General features: G+C 48.3%; 1 protein-coding gene across 6 annotated transcripts in view; it reads left to right on the top strand.

Moving 5' to 3' along the window:
• Nucleotides 1-19536, top strand: part of foxp2 (forkhead box P2) — a 545939-nt gene that overhangs the window by 195343 nt on the left and 331060 nt on the right. The gene's annotated exons all lie outside the window — the stretch shown is intronic.

Genomic DNA, 19536 nt, shown 5'->3' with positions numbered 1-19536 from the left:
CACCTAGATCTCTCTGACTGTCAATACTCTTGAGGGTTCTACCGTTCACTGTATATTTCCTACCTGTATTAGACCTTCCAAAATGCATTACCTCACATTTGTCCGAATTAAACTCCATCTGCCATCTCTCCGCCTAAGTCTCCAAACGATCTATATCCTGCTGCATCCTCTGACTGTCCTCATCGCTATCCGCAATTCCACCAACTTTGTGTCGTCCGCAAACATACTAATCAGACCAGTTACATTTTTCTCCAAATCATTTATATATACTACGAACAGCAAAGGTCCCAGCACTGATCCCTGCGGAACACGACTAGCCACAGCCCTCCAATCAGGAAAGCACCCTTCCATTGCTACTCTCTGCCTTCTATGACCTAGTCAATTCTGTGTCTATCTTGCCAGCCCACCTCTGATCCCGTGTGACTTCAACTTTTGTACCAGTCTGCCATGAGGGACCTTGTCAAAGGCCTTACTGAAGTCCATATAGACAACATCCACTGCCCTACCTGCATGAATCATCTTTGTGACCTCCTCGAAAAATTCTATCAAGCTCGTGCGACACGACCTCCCCTTCACAAAACCGTGCTGCCTCTCGCTAATACGACCATTTGCTTCCAAATGGAGCTTGGTTTCATAGTTGTCAGTGACCATCCATTCCATCTCTCAAATAAATATTCTTTGAGCCTCGACTGTAATCATTGGGTGGTCATTTGGCTGTGGCCAAACCATAGCTCCCTCCAGATTTGCACAATCCCACTTCCAGTAGAAATCATCAGATAGTGATTAAGAGTGGACACTGTTTGATTTTTTTTCATGCTTTTGCACAAAGGTTCTCTTGCGCCCCAAAGGTCACTCTGGCTGTAATTATCTAAGTCAGTACAGACTGGGAATTCTATCTGGGTTCTATCCAGCAGAGCTGTAAACCATCTGTTGGGGAACCTTCTTGTCATTATAACTGAAATGTTCAGGATGCACGTTTCAAATGTATTTTCCCCAGTTTAATCTCCACTATGATCATTCACGTGTGAATTCCTAAAATTATAACAGTTTGCTAAGATATTTTAAGAATGCACAAGTTATGGTTACCGTTTCAGAAATAACTAAAATATATCGGGCTACTGTTAAATAAATACTTTATTTGCCCTTCTGGACATTAAGCCAGGTCTGCGTCCTGAAGGACAGCTTATATTTGGAATTCAACTGACAGAAGATATTGAAGTGGGATGGCACGGTGTTGCAGTGGTTGGCACTGATGCCTCACGGCGCCGGGTCACTGTCCATGTGGAGTTTGCACATTCCAACCCCCGTGTCTGCGTGCGTCTCCCCCCCACAACCCAAAGATGTGGAGGGTAGGTGAATTGGCCATGTTAAATTTCCCCTTATTTGGGAAAAAGAATTTGAAAGAAAGAAGATACTGAAGTAATGGTATGAAACAATTTATTTATTTAAAAAATGTTCTGTTACAATTAAATATATAGAAATTATGGGTGCTATTCTCCCCCCCGCAATGCCGGGTGGGAGAATCGCTGGGGCGCCGCGCGAATCACGCCACGCCGCCCCGACCCCCGCACGCGATTCTCCCACCCCCCCGGAAACCAGCAATTCACACCGGGCCGCTCGGAGAACCGGTGAGCGGCGATTCTCCGGCTCGGATGGGCCGAGCGGCTGCTACGACACGACAGGTTCCCGCCAGTGCCGTCCACCCCTGGTCGTTGCCGGCGAGAACTCTGTGGGAATGCTGGGGGGGCGGCCTGTGGGGAAGGGGGGGGGGGTTCCTTCACCGGGGGAATTTATTTAAATAAATAAATTGTTTCATACCATTACTTCAGTATCTTCTTTCTTTCAAATTCTTTTTCCCAAATAAGGGGCAATTTAACATGGCCTCCGATGGGGTCTGGCCCGCGATCGTGGCCCACCGATCGGCGGCCCGGCCCCTCCCCCCCAGAGCCTACCTCCTTCAGCGCGCGGCCCCAGAACACCGGCCCCATGTTGGTGAGGGGCCGGCATGCATAAGACGTCCCCTGCGCATCCACAGGATGGCACGGCCCAACTGCACATGCGCAGGATAGGGCTGCCCCAACTGCACATGCTCGGGTTGGCACGGCGCCCATTTGGTGGCGCGTAAGGGCGCTGGAGCGGTGTGAACCGCTCCAGCGCCGTGCTGGCCCAGGTCGTGCCCGGGCCCTGTTCGCGCCGTCGTGAAACGCGACGGCGTTCACAACGGCGCGATCACTTGGCCTCCATATCAGAGAATCGCCCCCACTGTTGCCAGATACCTTCGATATTAAACACCAAAATTGATTCTCAAAATTCGAACAACAATAAGTTGCATTGTGCAAGAAATAGATAGATCACGTAACAAAAACTTGGATATTTATATCACGGGTGGCACAGTGGTTGGCACTGCTGTCTCACAGCTCCAGGGATTCGGGTTCAATTTTGCCTCTGGTGACCGCCTATGTGGAGTTGCATTTCCTTCCCGTGTCTGCGTGGGTTTCCCCCGGGTGCTCCGGTTTCCTCCCACAGACCAAAGAGGTGCAGGTTATGTGGATTGGCCATGCTAAATTGCCCCTAAGTGTCCAAAACATTAGGTGGAGTTACGGGGTTTTGTTGAGGCATGTGCTTAAGTAGGGTGATCTTTCCAAGGGCTGGTACACACTCGATGGGCCGAATGGACTTCTTCTGCAGTGTAAATTCTATGATTCTATGATCTTGATATACTGAAAAAAATCATCCGCTCCTGGTAAAATATGTGCAGTAACCAGCATATCAATAAGAACAAGATTGATGAATTATTTTTGTTGCCAAGAGGAAATTTCTTCTTCGCTTGAGAGTAGATTGGGAGAAGGTCCCTTGAAGCAATGTGTCTAAATACAGTGCATATTCAACATCACATGTACTGGCTATGCCTATTACACATAGTATTTGATGTTTTCATTGACCTTGAATTGCTGTTGCAGATCTATGAATACATCCAAATAGATCAAAGTGTTCACCCATAAAATATGTGTTGGTCATTAGCTACCCATAGAATTAAATAACAAGATTTGATAGCACATAAAATATTTTTATATGGGTCAAACTATTCATTTTGACCAAACTAAGTTAATTCATAGAAGAGTTCAGTGCAAAGAGAATTAGAGTATGCCTTTCCATAGTTTTGAGCTGTACTTTTAAATTCACTCCTCTAATCTCCAACACCCCCCAAAGAAAATCCAAATATCGGCATTTACAATTGGTATCCTGATACATAGAAATGTACATAGAAAATAGAAGCAGAAGGAGGCCATTCGGCCCTTCGAGCCTGCGCCACCATTCATTATGATCATGGCTGATCATCAAGTTCATTACCCTGATCCCGCCCCCCCCCCATATCCCTTGATCCCTTTAGCCCCAAGAGCTATACCTAATTCCTTCTTGAAACTACAGTGTTTTGGCCTCAACTACTTTCTGTGGTAGCGAATTCCACAGATTCACCGCTCTCTGGGTGAAGAAATTTCTCCTTACCCCTTATCCTCAAACTATGACCCCTAGTTCTGCACTCCCCCACCATCGGGAACATTCTTTCTGAATCCTGTTAAGAATTTTATAAGTTTCTATGAGATCCCCTCTCACTCTTCTAAACTCCAATGAATATAATCCTAACCGATTTAGTCGCTCCTCACATGACAGTCCCGCCATCCCAGGAATCAGCCTGGTAAACCTTTGATGCACTCCCTCCTTCCCGTAACAGCCTCCCCAAACAGGCGCCAGAATGTGGCGACTAGGGGCTTTTCACAGTAACTTCATTTGAAGCCTACTTGTGACAATAAGCGATTTTCATTTCATTTCATTCATTAGCAAGAACATCTTTCCTCAGATAAGGACACCAAAACTGCACACCAACATCCTATACAATTGCATTAAAACATCCCTATTGCTAGACTCAAATCCTCTCGCTATAAAGGCCAACATACCATTTGCCTTCTTTGCTGCCTGCTGTACCTGCGCGCTTACTTTCAGCGACTGATGCACGAGGACACCAAGGTCCCGCTGAGTATCCACCTCTCTCAATTTACACCCATTCAAATAATAATCTGACTTCCTATTTTTGCTACCGAAGTGGATAATCTCACGTTTATCCATATTTTACTGCATAAGCCTGTCCAAATCCCGCTGAAGCAGCTCTGTATCCTCCTCACAGCTCACTCTCCCACCCAACTTTGTATTATCTGCAAATGTGGCGATAATACTTTAGTTCCCTCGTCCTAATCATTAATATATAATGTGATCAATTGGGGTCTGAGCACAGATCCCTGTGGTACCCCACTAGTCACTGCCTGCCAATCGGAAAAATACCCATTTATTCCAACTGCTTGCTTCCTTGAAATACAAAGAACAAAGAAAAGTACAGCACAGGAACAGGCCCTTCGGCCCTCCAAACGCATGCCGACCATGCTGCCCGACTAAACTACAATCTTCTACACTTCCGGGGTCCGTATCCCTCTATTCCCATCCTATTCATGTATTTGTCAAGATGCCCGTTAAATGTCACGATCGTCCCTGCTTCCACCACTTCCTCCGGAAGCGGGTTCCAGGCACCCACTACCCTACTATCTTCTCAAGTGCATCAGTTTGTGTTTTTCAGATCGACCTAATATCACAATATGCCAAATGTTGAAGCAATAATCAAACATACAAACCTATTTTCAGGACGAGGTGGTGTATAGGAGATCGCTGACAGGCATGCACACCAAGTTGCTTGGTGTAACGTAGGAACACAGAAATTGGAGCAGAAGTGGGCAATTCGGCCGCTCGAGCCTGCTCCGCCATTCAATCAGATCATGGCTGATCTCTTCCTGGTCTCAAATACACCTCCCTACCTCTTCCCCATATCCATGTAACCCGTTTCTTAATCAGAAATATGTCCATCTACTTTTTGAAACCATTTAAAGACTTAGACTCCACTGCACTATGGAGTAGCGAGTCCCACAAATTCACCACCCTCTGCGAGAAGTAGTTCCTCCTCATCTCAGTTCTAAATCTACCGCTTCCCAACATCAAAGCGTGACCTCTCATTCTAGGTTGCCCCACAAGCAGGAACATTTGGTCTCCATATACTTTATGAATCCTTTTTAATATTTTATATACCTCGATCAGATCCCCTCTCATCCTTCTAAACTCCAGTATTATCCCAAACTGTTCGATCTTTCCTCACATGTCAACCCTTTCAGCCCCGGAATCAATCTGCTGAACCTCCTCTGAACTGCCTCCAATGCCACCGCATCCTTCCTCAAATACGGAGACCAAAACGGGACACAATACTCCAGATGTGGTCTCACCAACACTCTATACAATTGCAACAACATTTCTCTACTTTTATACTCCAGTCCTTATGCATTAAACACCTACATTCCATTTGTTTTTTTAATTACATGCTGAACCTGCATACTGACTTTCTGCGATTCATGAACTAAGACGCCCAGATCCCTCTGCCCAGATGCATTTTGAATCTGCTTTCCATTGAGATAATAAGTAGCCCTTTTTTTTTCATCCAAAATAAATAACCTCATAACCTCAAAATAAATAATCCACATTAAACGCCAGCTGCCAAATTTTGGCCCAATCTCCGAGCCTATATCTGTCTGTAAAATCTTTACCTCCTCTTCGCTGCCTGCTTTCCCACCTATTTTAGTATCATCTGCAAATTTTGCTATGTTACACTCTGTCCCTGCTTATAGATCATTTATACAGATTGTGGACAGTTGAGGTCGGAGGACTGACCCCTGCGGCACTACGCTATTTACAGTTCGCCAGCCAGAGAAGGACCCATTTATCCCGACCTTCTGCTTTCTGTCAATCAGCCAATCCTCAATCCAATTTAGTACTCTACCCTCAATCCCCTGCAATCTCACCTTCTGGATCAGTCTTTTATGTGGCACCTTGTCAAATGCCTTCTGGAAATCCAGATATACCAGGTTCCCCATTAATAGATATACCACATCCACAGGTTCCCCATTATCCACCTTGCTGGTTACGTCCTCAAAGAACTCAAGCAAGTTTGTCAAGCATGACTTACCCTTCATAAAACTACGCTGACAATGGTGGATTTGTCTTTCTAAATGTTCAGTCGTCTTCTCCTTTATGACTGAGTCCACCAACTTCCCCACCACAGAGGTCAAGGCTCTGTCCCTTCTGGAATAGGGGCATCACATCAGCATGTTTATAATCCACCGGAGCACTCCCAGGGATTCTGAAATATCTTAATCAATGCATCCACTAACTCTTCTGCAACCTCCCTTAACATCCTTCAGGATTTTGGCCAAGGTTATGCTGCCATGGTGGCATTCAATATATCCAGATTATGGAAGTTGAAATAGACCAAGACCGCCAAGAATTTGGAGGTTGACTCCAATGAATACTGGAGGGCATCCTCCGAATGGCACAAGAAGCAGAACTGTTGCCGTACAATGTTTGATGCACGATGTTCATCATGGCTACATAGTTCTGGTTGTAGGTGCATTTTCCATGCATTGTCAGGTGGACGAGGGGTGTCATCAGCCAGGTATAGAGCGGGCACCCCTTGTCGCACAGCAGCCAGCTTCTCGTGCTTCTGTTGAGCCAAGAAGAGGTAGCTGGCGCAGATTGAACGTGCCGTTACTGCTTCCGGGATATAGTGGGCATTCACAGAGGATCTTCTAGGCATGGTCACACACTACTTGGGTGTTATCAGTATGGTTGCGTTTATGGTTAAGGATAAACTTCCTGTTGACACATGGGGGCTGGAGAGTATGTGTGTGGTTTATGGAACCCTGCACCATTGGGAATTCTGCTATCCTGCAAACCAGGTGCTCACTTCGCTTGCTTCTCTCTGGTTAATGAGAAGTCAGTGAAGTTCCAGCTTCTTTTATAGGGGGCCTCTAGGAACTGTGAGATTAACTGGTCCTCCCTGCAAGGTTCCATTGTCGTAGAATTTGAGGACAATGCTGACCTTCACAACGCCAGTGTGCACTGGTGTCTTTTTCCCTGCTGTGATCCCGGAGGTTGGGTTGTAGGAGGTGGCACGGTTGAGTGACCAGCCCCTTTGAGACATGCAGGCTCCTGATGTGGAATTAGGGTAAATGCATCCTATAGATTCTGGGTGAATAGTGCCATCGACAAAGAGGCCGGCCCCTCCTCCCCCTCCCTCTGTGCACTGCTTCCTACCTCTCCTTCCCGTTTTCCATTTCCAAAGCATGCTGCAGCCCAGGAGGGAGTCCCAACTCTGGCCCCAAAGCAGGATTCTTCCTGATAGCAACTCCTCTGACCTCCTTGTTATGATAAAACTGCACTCACTTGAAAATCCCAAAGGTTAGCAACCCTCCTCCCATAACCCAGAACACTGTGCTCTCATTAACTCTACACCACCACAGGTAAGTCAAATGTCTTAATTTAGCTGCCCTCCGCCGGATGCGTTTTCAGCAATGTGGCACTATGTGAGGTTCCCTGTCCACCTCCATCCTGCCCACCCGACCTGTTCCTCATAATGCTGGGGGGGGGGGGGGTCGCCCATCCTTATGCCTATTGAGGCTCTTAATTGCCCAATCTGCCTCCAAGCCTGCAACATGCAGGTCAGGTGGGCCAAGTGTGAAGACTGCTTTGAAAGAGCTTCTTTGAACAGGCAAGAAGGGCATATCAATCGGGCGGTGCCCTGTCTGTATCGGGGGTACGCTCACCATGAGGTCACTCTCTTTATTCCTCATCTCAACTCCTGCCCTCCGAAAACCAGCCCCCTCCACATGCATTCCTCTGTATGCATGCCCATTTGATTTTAAGCACTGTGTGGGGAGTGTAGACTGGACAAGAGGACTGTTAACTAATTGTATAGACTCACTGATGTAACATATGTTGCAAATCACTAAAATTTTGATTAATCTGATACATACTAATTGGACTGAAAACGGCTCCAACCCCTTGAGGCCTAATAACTGTAAGAGCCTCCTTTTCTAATCCAATAATTCTCTTTTAATATTCAGTTAAAGGGTTTCCCTGTTACAGTCCACCACCTTTCCCACCTTTTAGCCTTCTCTTATGTGAAAATTGTGCCTTTAAACGTAAAACAAGTGCGAATTCAGGTAGGATGATTTGGTTTGTGGAAATTATTTTCTACACTATGCCCACTGCCATCAAGGCAGTGCAGAGTACAATCAATACGAGCTGCTATTTCTGTTTCCTCCCTGTTATATCCTTAGCAGTGTGACAATTGTGCTTTTACACATGTCCGTATGAACGGCTATTCAAGCTGATCTCTAGGGTCTGAATTTTCACAATGATGCAAGGGGTCTCTGGCTTGGCTAAAATGGCACCAGAGCTCTATTCCGGAAGTTATGCCACCAAACCCTGCACCCACAATTTTTGCTGGGGGAGTGGCGGGAGGGGGCGGGGGGGGGGGGGGGGGGTACGGTGGTCTCATCCAACCTTTGTTGGTGAGATGTCCAAAACACAACTTGTGGGCTTTAGACTTTTCAAGAGGCCTAAACTTACTGGAATCCTTTGGACAGGTTGAGTACCCTTGACAAGTAAGGTCTCTTTTTGGATTGGTTCGGGGACATCTCTTGGAGCAGTCGCGTGCTCTTTGGGATTGTTAAAATTAGACATGATTATTGATCAAAAGTTGATCAGCCCACTGCACTGTCAAGCTGTCAAAGTGTTTAAATCTCATGGCCTTTAAATTGAGTATCTGTCATTTTTAAAAAAAATCAGTGCTTGCTATTTCGCGCTGCCCATTGACATACACCTGATGGCTGTAATTATGTAATTTGTGCTGCATGACTGATTCCACAATCTATCATTACCACAGAGAGGTGCCTGCTAGTTCACAGTTTGGTTATAACAAGAGGTTTTAAAGTCTTTGATGTGGGGCTATGAGTACAGATGCTTGCTTTAACAAGTAATTTAAATGTAGTGAATGGGTTTTCATCATATATGTTTTTTTAAAATAGCAATGTCATCAATAAAATGTAATTTTATCTCAACTCAGCATGGATGCTGAGGTGTGTCCACAGTGGATACTGGATACATTGGCATGGAGGGAGGGTGTAAGGGCAAAGGGAAGGGAGGGTCTGAGGTAGAGAGGGTATGAGGTAGAGAGGCATGGTTTGGCATGGAGGCTATGAACAGTTATTTAAGTGCGTAGATGGGCATAGGTTGGCAGGGAGGGTATGGGGGGTTTGGGTGGAGGCGTGAGGTGGCAATGGCTGGTATGGATGAGGCATGGTGAATGTGTGGAAGTCAAGGGATATGAGCGGTGAGGGTTTTCTGTTTATTGTTGGGACCTAGTGTCAGACCTCCGAGGCTGGCCTTTCAGACAGAACTCCGCCTCTGCGCCCGGCAGCCTCTGTGGCTGCTTCCACGCTGGTTGTGGGGTCGGAGGGTATGAGGTAGAGGGGCATGGTTTAGCATGGAGGGTGTTAGGGTTCTCGTAGGTTCACCCCAGATGTGAAATCGTACCATCTGGGCACTTTCTCCCAAGTCAGGTTTACAGACCGGGAATTTTCGCAACCCTGCACTCCAACTCGTGATCAAACATTCAGGCCAAATCAGACCTGTGCCTCTTGGCTCTGGTGCTGGGGCATCACTCACGCTCTGTTTCAACTGATGAGGTCTTCTGGAACTCCTCCAAGAGTCCCCAGACACAACGCATTATTGACAGAATCTGTGATTTCAGTGTTACACGTTTTGCTTTCACTCACGTTTTCATATATATAGAAGCAACCAACAGTTTCTGCACAAGCCCTGGGCATGCATTACATTGCCCACACCTAAATGGCGTATGACACATTTACAGCTCAGAATGAGCGCAGGCTTCCCGTCTGCCACGTTGGAGGCTCAGGTGACAACTTTTTTTTTTAATTTAGAGTACCCAATTATATGTATTCTTTCCAATTAAGGGGCAATTTAGCGTGGCCAATCCACCAAAGCTGCACATCTTTGGGTTGTGGGGGTGAAATCCACGCAGACATGGGGAGAATGTGCAAACTCCACACAGACGGTGACCAGGGCCGGGATTCGATCCCAAGTCCTCAGCGTCGCAGTCTCAGTGCCAACCACTACGCCACATGCCGCCCAGGTGGCAGCTTTTTTAACCCCAAGACAGGTGATTTTAACTTTCTAATCCATAGTACTGAGGGCAATTCTCCAGCCGCGTTGTGCCCAGTGCAAATCCCGCTATCTTGGGAGTATATGGGGAGATCCCCTAAATGGATTTCGCTCTGGGCACTGAACAGTGCGTGCTGCCGCCCGCTCATTTTAGTTGATGTAATCTGCTTCACGCCCCCGTTGGGCATAAACAGGGTTACCACATTTAAACCCAATTAAAATATTCTGGGGCTGTTTGAAGTCGGATTCTCCCGGTTATCTTGCCACGCCCCACCCCGCCCACCCACTCCCAACCGCCGGTGCAGTGTGAAGCCGACGGGAATCAGTGCTGATCTCCACTCCCGGAGGCCGGATGTGATGACCACATCGGGGGGGGTGGGGGGGCCTCTGAGGACATTGCGGTGCCATGGCATTGCAAAGGCGCAAGGCCTGAAAGAGGTGGGGCATGTAGGGGTGGTTATGAAGGGGGCGGGGCATGAAGGGAATGCAAGCTGGTGGTAGGGCGTGATGAAGCCCCGGTGCCGGGGATCGTGGTGGGGGGGGGGCGCGATTCTGTGAAGCCAGGTTTGCTACCGTGTTCAGTTCAACAGCTTGCGTGGAACACATGGGGCTGAGTTGATTGTTTTCCCCGTGTGGCTCGAAGAGTATGAGTTCCCCGCTAACTACGGGGCTGATTCCATGTTGTATACAAGGTCGGCCAGATAGGAACTGACCAACAGAGGGAGAGGACCTGGTGTAGTTTAACCAGGGCCCTTTGTAAAAAGTATGTATTATAAATAAACATCTTCTTTGTGTTTCTCGTCTGACTCTCTTCACCTTTATTAAACTGGCGACGAAGGTAAACTGGTACTGTCGACGTGCTACTCTGCTGTCTACACTTCATTATGCCTTTGTTTGGTCAATTGGATGCTTTTGACCCCACAGTTGAGTGTTGGGATCAGTATGCAAAATGCTTGCGATACGTTTTCCGTGCCAACAGCATAACCAAAAATGTGCACCATATTGTGATCCTATTGACGGCCTGCGGTGCACACACATTCGGCATAATTCAGGACCTCATGTTTCTGGCGATGCCGGATACATTAGCATTTGGCTAGCTCATTGCGATGGTGGTGAATCATTTCAGCCGACACTGTCCATCATTGTGCAACAGTATGGATTCAAAATGGCAGAAAGGTCGGAAGGGGAGTCAGTTGCCGCGTATGTTTCCCAGTTACAGAAAATCAGAGTATTGTGAATATGGGGCTGTGTTGGTGGATATGCTTCGTGACCGCTTGGTTTGTGGTGTTAACAATCTCGACATACAAAAAAGGCTTCTAGGTGAATGATCCCTAACATTCCAGCAGGCTTTGCAGATTTCTCTTTCACTGGAGTGTGCTTCTCTAGTCGTGGGCGTTCGACGCCGCCTTCCTCGCCGCCTTTCAGTGACCAGAATGGACCGCCGCGACGCAATAGACCCGGGGTCTTCAGGCTCTAGGCCACGGGATACGCACTCTCTGGATTCGGGAGGGACCGACTCCGCCCCCTCTGAGAAGTGTAGACGTCAGAGTCGCCAAAGCCGCCGGCAGCGTGAGGGACAACACCCTGACTGTCAGTGACGAGGAAGGCGGCGGCCTGGTGCTAGGGCCCTACATTTGGATGCCACTGAAGGAGCTGGAAATGAGTCAGCAATGCAGCTGAACTGTGAGGCTGCACCGCGGGTGGCCCCTATTTGCAATGGTATGGAGCAACAGGCACTAAATTGGATACGGGTGCTGCCATCTCCTTGGTGCCGCACATGTGTTCGACCGGATCCGACACAGGATGAGTATATTTTCGTTAGCTGATTTGGCTGCAGTGCTCACTTTGTAAACCGGGGAATGTTTGTCAGTTGTAGGCTCCACGCTCGCCCTGCTGGTCTATGGACATCAGCCTTTGAGCCTTCCCCTCATTGCGGTGCAGGGAGAAGGCACCAACCTGGTCGGTCGGGACTGGCTGCACCATTTGCAGCTCGACTGGCAACGTATCCTCAAAGTGGAAGTGGGCGGCTGTTATGCGGTAATGCAGAAATTCCCCGATGTTTTCAAGGCCCAGCCTTGGAGAAGTGAAGGGGGCCGTGGTGAAAATCCAAGTGGATCCCCAGGCCCCGCCTCGATTTGTCGTGCTTGGCCGGTCGCCTATCATTGGTAAGATCGAGGCTGAACTGCAGTGATTGAAGAGCCGGTTCATTCGGACGGTTTGTTCCACCGATTGGGCAGCACTGGTGGTTCCCGTGATGAAACCAGATTGGACCGACAGCCTTTGCGATGGTTACAAATTTAGCTATCAATACGACTTCACATTTGGACCAATGTCCCCTCCCTCAAATTGAAGATCTCTCCGCGCATTGCTGTCTATCTTGATGGTGTGTTAATCACGGGGGCAACGGAGACAAATGGGCCACCGACTCCGGACTCGGTTGGGTTTGTTGCTCCCTGGCATAGGCACAAAAGTGCTCTGCGTGCCGGTCAGCTCATGAAGCCTCATCGTGACCACCTTCGTGCCCTGCAATCTTCCGCTTCAGAGACTCCTTGGGGGAACTCTATCCCAGTCCGGCCCGTCGCTAAGTCTGCTCCTCAGGGGAACTCCACCCCGATCCTATCGGTTACTCCAGTTCCACAGTCTGTGCACCCAACTATGTCGTCGTCTTCTCGTGATATGGAAATGCCTGATGTCTGGTCGTCTGATTCCGATATGGAGAGACAATCGTCTGGGGTTTCTGACTCGGACCCGTCATTCGACCACTTTCAGAGGGTCCAGCTGCAATCGTCATTCTCCGGTTCGTTATACTACAGCTGATCCGGTCCCACCACTGGGAAACAATTTACTGAGGCCAAGGCGGCTGAGTCACCGCCATCCGTCATTCCTTCCACGTCACAAAGTGTTTTTAACTTGTTCTTTTTCGCATGCTCCTCGTCTTCATCTGCTTCACTGTTCCCTATGGGGATCTTCAGACTTTGCAAGGGGATGAGTGTAATAACCCGCACGACACACGGGGCGGGTTTGATTATTTTCCCTGTGTGGCTCGAGGAGTATGAGCTCCCCCGCTAACTACGGGGCTGATACCATGTTGTGCAATGTCAGCCAGATAGGGACCGACCGACAGAGAGAGAGTGGACCCGGTGACGTTCAACCGGACCCTTTGTAAATAGTATGTCTTTTATAAATAAACATCTTCTTTAACTTCCCTTCCCAACATTCAGGGCCCCAAACACAGCTTCCAGGTGAAACAGCAATTTAGAACATAGAACAGTACAGCATAGTACAGGCCCTTCGGCCCACGATGTTGTGCCGACCATTTATCCTTATCTAAGATCAACCTAACCTACACCCCTTCAATTTACTGCTGTCCATGTGCCTGTCCAAGAGTCGCTTAAATGTCCCTAATGACTCTGACGCCACCCCCTCTGCTGGCAGTGCATTCCACACACACACCACTCTCTGTATAAAGAACCTACCTCTGACACCTCCCCTATACCTTCCTCCAATCACCTTAAAGTGATATCTCCTTGTGACAGCCATTTCCGCTCTGGGGAAAAGTCTCTGGTTATCCACCCTATCCATGCCTCTCATCACCTTGTAAACCTCTATCAAGTCACCTCACTGCCTTCTTCGCTCCAGTGAGAAAAGCCCTAGCTCCCTCAACCTTTCTTTGTAAGACATGCCCTCCAGTCCAGGCAGCATCCTGGTAAATCTCCTCTGTATTCTCTCCAAAGCATCCACATCCTTCCTATAATGAGGCGACCAGAACTGGACACAATATTCCAAGTGTGGTCTAACTAGGGTTTTACAAAGCTGCAGCAAAACCTCGCAGCTCTTAAACTCAATCCCCCTGTTAATGAAAGCCAACACACCATACTCCTTCTTAACAACCCTGTCAACCTGGGTGGCAACTTTGAAGGATCTATGTACGTGGACCCCAAGATCCCTCTGTTCCTCCACACTTCCAAGAATCCTGCCTTTAACCCTATATTCAGCAAATTGTCATTTACTTGTCCTTCTTTCAATTTCCGCTACGGTATGCAATCTCTGTAAAACTGGGGAGGTCAAACGCAGATTGGATGACTGTATTGTGAAGCGTCTCCATTCAGACGTTACAAAATGTGGCCCCAAGCTTCTGTTCAACAACATCTCTCATGGTAGCTTTGGGGCCGAAACTTGAGGACATGCAAGCTTGTCCTCAGCTCACTTGAAGGACAGTTACAAACAATGATGAGAGAACAGTCCAGAAACTTTATCGAGGCGTATGTTTCTCGGAATACCAAATGGGCTGAGGCCACAGAAACCTCAAGAAAATAAATTCCAAATACCGATGGGGTTCCTCAGTGTTGGGTACAGATACAGGGGCCGGGATTCTCCCCTACCTGGCGGGGCGGGGGGTCCCGGCGGGATGGAGTGGCGGGAACCACTCCGGCGTCGGTCCGCCCCAAAGGTGCGGATTTCTCTGCACCTTTCTGGGCCAAGCCCTCACCGTGAGGGGCTAGGCGCGCGCCGGAGTGGTTTCCGCTCCACCGGCTGATGGAAGGCCTTTGGCGCCACGCCAACCTGGGCCGAAAGGACTTTGCCGGCCAGCGGAAGTCCGCGCATGCACGGGAGCATCAGCGGCTGCTGACGTCATGCCCGCGCATGCGCAGCGGGGGGTGTCTCTTACGCGTCGGCCATGGTGAAGGCTGTGGCCGAGGCGGAGGGAAATGAGTGCCCCCACGGCACAGGCCCGCCTGCGGATCAGTGGGCCCCAATCGCGGGCCAGGCTACCGTGGGGGCACCCCCCGGGGCCAGATCACCCCGCGCCCCCCCCCCCCAAGACCCCGGAGCCCGCGCCCGCGCCGTCTAGTCCCGCCGGTAAGCGAGGTGGTTTGATTCTCGCTGGCGGGACAGGCATTCCAGCAGCGGGACTTCAGCCCATCGCGGGCCGGAGAACCGCCGGGGGGGGTGGGGGGGCCGCCAACCGGCACGCCACGATTCCCGCCCCTGCCCAATATCCGGTGCCGAGGAATTCAGCAACCGGCGGGGGCAAGATTCACGCCAGCGCCTGGCGATTCTCCGACCCGCCCAAGATGTGGGACATTTTGGCACAGCTCACTGGTTGTCTGTACAGTCACTCACCACTGCTACCTCCTCAGTTAGGAGAGCACTTGCCTCTCGGGCATATGCAGATGTTCATAAGTCACACGGGGTAAAAATATTCCTCTTCCACTTAGACATCACAGGCACTCCAATCTTCAGGGCAATGTTGTCAATTCTAAAATACCGTGCGGTTTGTCAATTTTCTGTTGTGCTGAAAAGTAAACATCAGTTGTCCTTCAGGAAAACAAATGAGCAGTTGTCTTTTCTTAATTCTTTCATGGGTTGGGAACGTCATGGGTAAGGTCAGCATTGCCCTTGAGGAGGAATTACTATGAGGTGCCTTCTTCAACTGCTGCAGTCCATCTGATGTGGGCTGTGCTCAAAGTGCTGTTAGAAAGGCTGTGTTCTCGTATTTTGACCCAACGATAGCGAAAGAACATAGTTCCAAGTCAGGATACTATGTGTTTTGAGGAGAATTTGCAGGTGGTGGCAATCCCCCATGTATTTGCCGTACTTGTCTTTTAAGGTGCTAGATTTTGAGGATTTTGAAGGTGTTGACAAAGTAGCTTTCTGAAATGTATCTTGTGTATGGTACACGCTGCTGTCAGTGCATCGGTGGGGGAAGGAGTGATTGTTTAAGGCAGTGTCAAGCTTTGACCTGGATGGGATTGAGCCTTCGTAAGTCCTGTTGGAGCTGCACTCATCCAAGCAAGTGGAGAGTGTTGTGGCATACTCTTGTTTCCTGTGGTTGGTGGACAGGTTTTGGGAAGTCGGGTGGTGAGTTACTGATCACAGACTTCCCAACCTCTGACCTGCTGTTGTAGGCATGGTGTTTACTTGGCTGACCCACTTAAATTTCTGGTCAATGTTAACCCCCAGGATATTGATGGTGGGGGATTCAGTAATAGTTATACCACGGAATGTCAAGGGGAAATATTTAGATTTCAATTTGTTGATTTATCAGCCCAAGCCTGGATGTTGTCCAGGTCTTGCTGCTTGTGAACATGGACTGTTTCAGTGTCTGAAGAGTTGTAACTGGTACTGAGCACTATGCAAGCATCAGTGAACATCCCCACTACTGACTTTATAATGGAGGGAAGGCCATTGGTGAAGCAGCTGAAGATGACTGGGCCCAGGAAGAAGGGAAAATGATGCCTTGGATTTTAATAAAATTACTTTTTTTAATAGTAGAAAGTTATGAATGAATGACTTTTAAAAAGTTTAATTTTTACGTATTCTGTTGTCATTGCAGAGTTAATTTGGTTCTAGCAAGTGGACGTTTGGCATGACAGTGTCACAGCTTGGCATGAGTGGCTATGGGTATAGGTATGGAGTGCTGGGAGCAGCCTGCACCTTTAAAAGGCACTCCTGAAAATCGTAAAGCCCAGGGATGGGGGTGGAAATCTCGGAATCGGGACCGTCTATCATTTTTAAATAGCTTCTAAGTGATCCTGACTTGGCAAGAATCCAGGCCAATATTCAGAGGCTGAGATGATTGGCCGAAATGGGATTGTAAACCTATCCATTAGAATGAAAGAATTGTTGTGGGGCCTTTTTCACAGAAATTCAAACGTTAAGATGTGATCTGATAGTTTTTGAAATGTTGCTGGCCTCTGATAAAGTAAGGAGGGGAAAAGCTATTGTCACTGGTAAGACAGGAATCCAAGGGGCTGGTTTAGCACAGGGCTAAATCACTGGCTTTGAAAGCAGACCAAGGCAGGCCAGCAGCAGGGTTCAATTCCCGTACCACCCTCCCCCAACAGGCGACAGAATGTGGCGACTAGGGACATTTCACAGTAACTTCATTTGAAGCCTACTTGTGACAATAAGAGATTTTCATTTCATTTCAAGTAAAAGCACCAAAGGAAATAGACAAGTATTCGAAAGAATTTTGTTCAGTGGTTTGGGAAAGTGCAGTGGGAAGAGACAGAACATTTCCTTTTCAGAGAACTGTTTTGAGCATAATAAAGGAAAGGTATAATTCCTTTCCTTTGATTTTGACCTTGCCATCGTGGAGTGGCTTGAACATTCCGTTGATCCCGAGAGCAATGCCATCGGGAATATTAAGCTCCTGTCAGGGTATCCCATGACGGTAAGGTCGGTACACGCAATCCAAAACAAATGCTAATGGTGGATCAGCTGGAAGGTGTTAGTATGGTATCAATGGCCGCAATGGCGGATAGAGGCTGCAGCAGTAAGGAGATCCCCTAGTCGTCGAGGTTCCCTTGCCACTGGAACTGAACCTACCCTCTGTCAAGGACCGTGTGTCTGCTAATGTACAATGGCATACCCAAGTTAAAAGATGTCCCGCACCAGGCATCTACCTCAGGGGAACCAGCACCCCCCTCCACCCCGTTCTCCCCCCCCCCCTCCACGCACACACAGATAGATCGGCGAGAGGTAACAGTGACAGGACCGTGAGATCTGGAAGTCCCTAGCTTCGGACCGGCACGTAGGCGGTGGAGTTTGATTCAGTTGCCTTGATCTTGAAATAGGAGAGCAGAAGGTCTCGGCAACTCTCTTCATGATTGGGCAGCCGTCTTCAAGATGCACTCTGCTCACCCCGCATGGGGAAAGGGATAGACAGGGTGCCCCCAAAATAGCCTATCCTGTTCCCAACCTGACTGGCAAACCACATGCATCAGCTCATCGACCTGCAGTCAGAAAATCAAAGTTAAACTCAATTTCGGACGCTGGAATGTACGAAACCTCATGGATAATGAGCAAAACAATCGACCGGAATGGAGAACTGCCGTAGTTTGCCCCATTTAGTCTACGTTTACTTTATTTAATATTTAATATACCTCGATTAGATCTCCTCTCATCCTTCTAAACTCCAGTGAGTGGAAGCCCAAACTGTTTAATCCCTCATCATACGTCAACACTTGCATCCCTGGAATCAATCTGGTGAACCTTCTCTGAACTGCCTCCAATGCCCCCACATCCTTCCTCAAATAAGGAGACCAAAACTGGACACAATACTCCAGATGAGGTCTAACCCTGTACAATTGCAGCAACGCTTATCTACTTTTATACTCCACCAACATTTCTCTATTTTTATACTCCACTAGAAGCTCAAAGTGCACTAGAAGCAGCAGAAGTTGAAGAAACAGTTCAGAAAAATGAGCCGAGCATGCTGGTGAATGTCCAACAATGTTTTCTCCAAAATCGCCAAAATGTTCATTTCAATGGAGTGGAGGAAAACTGGAAAGAGATGAAGACAGCTATCATCCCAAGCTGTGGAGAAACCAGGAAAGACCAGGAAATAATCTGGTCCGGCGAGAATGACCACACCATCCAAGACATCATTGACAAGAAGAGGAGAGCTCTCCACACCTGGCAAAACAACATCACCAATAAGGCAAAGAGGAAAGTTCATCTATCAGCCAAGGCAGAGATATAAAAATGAAGTAGGCAAATCAAGAACCAGTGGTGGACTGAGAAAGCTAAGGACCTGCATCTCCTCACCAACAAGCCCTACACCGGAGACTTCTTCAGTGCCATCAAGGCAATCCATGGACTTAACACCCCAGGTCTCAAACCGATGCGGAGTTGCATGGAACCCTCCTGAGAGATCGAGAAAACATCAGCCTTCGATGGAGAGAACACATTAAAGAACTTGGAAATTCCCCCCAATTCTCCATCCAAGATGATCTTGGACTCCCACCAAGCATGGATGAAGTCGAAGCTACCATTAAAGACATGAAGAATGGAAAATCCGCAGGCGTGGTCGGGATTCCAGCGGCGATTTTCAAACATCGGCGAGAAGAGATCTCCCGTCATCTCCATCAGCTGTTCCTGAAAATCTGGGACAGAGAAGAAATTCCTGCCGACCTCAGTAATGCCTCCATCGCCCCTATCTTCAGAAAAGGAGACACAACAGATGGTGGGTACTAGGCAAAATCTCTATACTCTCCGTCGCCCAAATCCTTGCTAACCGCCTTCTTCCAGTCTCTGAAGAAACCCTTCCAGAAAGCTAGTTTGGCTTCTGACCAAACCGTTGGACAGCGAACATGATTTTCACTGCTTGGCAACTTCAAGAGAAATGCCAGGAGCAACATCAACCACTTTGCATGGCCTTCATCAATCTGACCAAGGCGTTTGACTCAGTCAATCGGGAAGTGCTATGGAAGACCCTGTCAAAGGCCAGCTATCCAGAGAAACTCATCAACATCTTCCAACTCCTTCACGACAAGATGTCGGCGACAGTCCTCATCGATAATAGTAATAAGACAGAAACCTTTGAGGTCAAGACTGAAGTCAAGCAGGGATGTGACCCAACCCTTTTCTCCATCTTCATCACCACCATCCTTCACCTCGTCAAGAACAAGCCTC

This window comes from Scyliorhinus torazame, chromosome 19 (assembly GCF_047496885.1).
Source record: "Scyliorhinus torazame isolate Kashiwa2021f chromosome 19, sScyTor2.1, whole genome shotgun sequence".
NCBI lineage: Eukaryota > Metazoa > Chordata > Chondrichthyes > Carcharhiniformes > Scyliorhinidae > Scyliorhinus > Scyliorhinus torazame.
This window is presented reverse-complemented; position numbering and strand designations above follow the sequence as displayed.